The following is a 2,500-nucleotide window of genomic DNA, read 5'->3' as shown; positions in this document are numbered from 1 at the left end:
TTCAAAATTTTAAGATCGGGAAGCCTTATAGCGAATTGAACATGCTGCAGCTAAACAGCAGTCGAGCAGTTAGAAAAGCTAAAATCTGGTCAATGTTCTGTGGTATTAAAGGCAAACGTATATTAATGGAAAAAATGCTTTATAACTGTGGTAAATAATGTTCGCGTGAGAAACGTGGTATCCGGCACCAAAGATTGAAAAGCCGTGCGAGAATGAAAAAATATTAGCTATTTAAGAGGGAACCACTTTCAGTCCGAGTCAGTCAAAGAAAATTCTTCATGGTATAGATCATAGTATCCTCACCATGAAGCATCTAAATTATCAAAGTTCCCAGACCTTTTGTCTTAATTATAGTCTAAACTTGTGAAGTATTTTGAAGCGATATCGCAAGGAAAAGGATCAAATCAAGTGCCTTCTTTGGGCGGTTTGAACATTGAAAGTTGAATAACTTTCAGTGAAGAGCTATTGCTTCGTTCCAATGTCAAATTCAAGATAAGTAGTTATTACGTAACTTATGACAACGATCAGCAATCCAAGCACTTTTAAAACGACATGAGTCGTTAAATTATTAATTTACTAAGTAAACTGGGGAGCTTTTATGTCACCAAAAATATCTCTGTGCTTAACCACCCTCCCCACGGAATTATCTGAGTATATTCTGAAGTTGATATACGGATACGCAGTCGAAAGACCACCCCTTCCCAAGTAATCTTCTAAGAATGTTCTAAGTATATTCTGAAATCGTAAAAAGTGTACACAGCACGAAATCGTAACTTTACACAAATTTATTGCAAGCGTATAGTTTCTTAAACTTGCACAGGGAACTTTACGCCTCATTATTAAACTAGCATAAAGTTGCGGAAAGATGACAAAGCGTAAAGTTGCGTAAACGTGACGTAAAGGGTAGTAAATTTGTCCTTTACACTTACACTTTACGCATCATGTGTAAACCAACTTATGGTCGGATAAGTTTTACCATAAGGAAAGACCTGATACATCTCACTAAATCAAAAATATACTACAAACAGCCGTCATCACTGTCGTTTATACGTTGTTTTTCAAGACAGACCTTTTACTTTAATTTTGCACTTGCGTGTAACTCTTTACTTTTGTCGAGTCGACGTCCTTGGCGAAACACTAAACGCTAACGTAAAGTTAGAGTAAAGCAGTGTAAATTAGGAGTTTAAGTTTCCTTTAATATATCTTTACTACAGTGTAAATTTATCATTTCATGCTGTGGTAATTAAGCAAACCGTGAAATGAAAGCTAAAATTTTGAAAGAGTGCCTAGGCCTGATCAATGAAACAAACGCTTAGGCTTAATCAGTAAACGAATGTTATATTCTTCAAATGATCTCCTAAAAGTGTAGTTAACCGAACCGTAAAATGAAAGCTAAGATTTTAAGAGTGCGACCGTAGGCCTGATCATTGAAACAAGCACTTAGGCTTAATCAGTAAACGAGTGCTATAATTATTCACACGATCTCGTAAAAACTGTAGTTAACCGAACCGTAAATTACAAGTTAGAATTTTAAAATAGTGCTTAGGCCGAATCATTGAAACAAGCGCTTAGGCTTAATCAGTAAACGAGTGCTATATTCTTCACATGATCTCGCAACTGAGTGTAGTTAACCGAACCATAACATGGCATATATAAGTTTGAGTGTTAGTTTTGTTAAGCGATGGATATGCCCGTGAATATTTAAATTTTGGTTAAAAAGACAGATTTTCAACCATTAATAAAGAAATTGCCTATTGGTAGCCTAAGCTTTGGTTGATTTCCTTGATCAGCCACGCGCTATCACGCTTTTCTTTTCTTTACTTCCAGGATATAAATTATCTGATGCGAATCAGTGTACTAGATAAAAAAGAACGAGGTATACGACATGTGCAGTATGCTTGTCTCGGGAAATGGCTTAAAGGATATTATATATTTGTAGTATGCTTTTCTTGGAACCTTTTAGTTGAATTTTGCATACTACGATCGGGATGTTTGATCACATTCTTTGCTTGTCTAGATTATTATAGCTTGCTTTTCTCGGGAACCTAGTTGAATTTTCCATAATATTACGACCGCTCATGATCACTTCAAGTATGTTACATAACTTTGGCATTTTTCATGTATCCATCCATCCACTAAGCTCGGTATTTCCACTGCGTATCCGCGTATCCACCCAATTTAGTTCGCTGGGTATTCTGCAAGAAATGACTCATCCAGTCCATTCAAGCTCGGTTTCTAGAAACATCTTCCTAATTCCTTTAAATAAAGCTTTTACTCTCTTACCGCTAAATATGCGTTTCAGTTATCGAGTCGCCGAGAAGCTCAAATGAGGAAAGATTTATTTCGAAAAAAAAAAAAAAAAAATCATCATGAAATTGAGTTCTTTTGGGACACATTTAAAACAATCACTAATCGAAAGCAAACACTGATTTCCACTTTAGCCACCCAAACATATTGGAGCGTGACGAACAGTAGTCTGCCAAACCGTCGAGCAATGTTG

General features: G+C 36.1%; 1 protein-coding gene across 1 annotated transcript in view; it reads right to left on the bottom strand.

The window, feature by feature from the left end:
* LOC138030589 (uncharacterized) overlaps positions 1–2,500 on the bottom strand; it is a 62,962-nt gene that overhangs the window by 59,886 nt on the left and 576 nt on the right. The gene's annotated exons all lie outside the window — the stretch shown is intronic.

This window comes from Montipora capricornis, chromosome 13 (assembly GCF_036669925.1).
Source record: "Montipora capricornis isolate CH-2021 chromosome 13, ASM3666992v2, whole genome shotgun sequence".
In the NCBI taxonomy this organism is placed as follows: Eukaryota; Metazoa; Cnidaria; class Anthozoa; order Scleractinia; family Acroporidae; genus Montipora; species Montipora capricornis.
The sequence above is the reverse complement of the archived record's forward strand: the minus strand, read 5'-3'. Positions and strand labels throughout refer to the sequence as shown.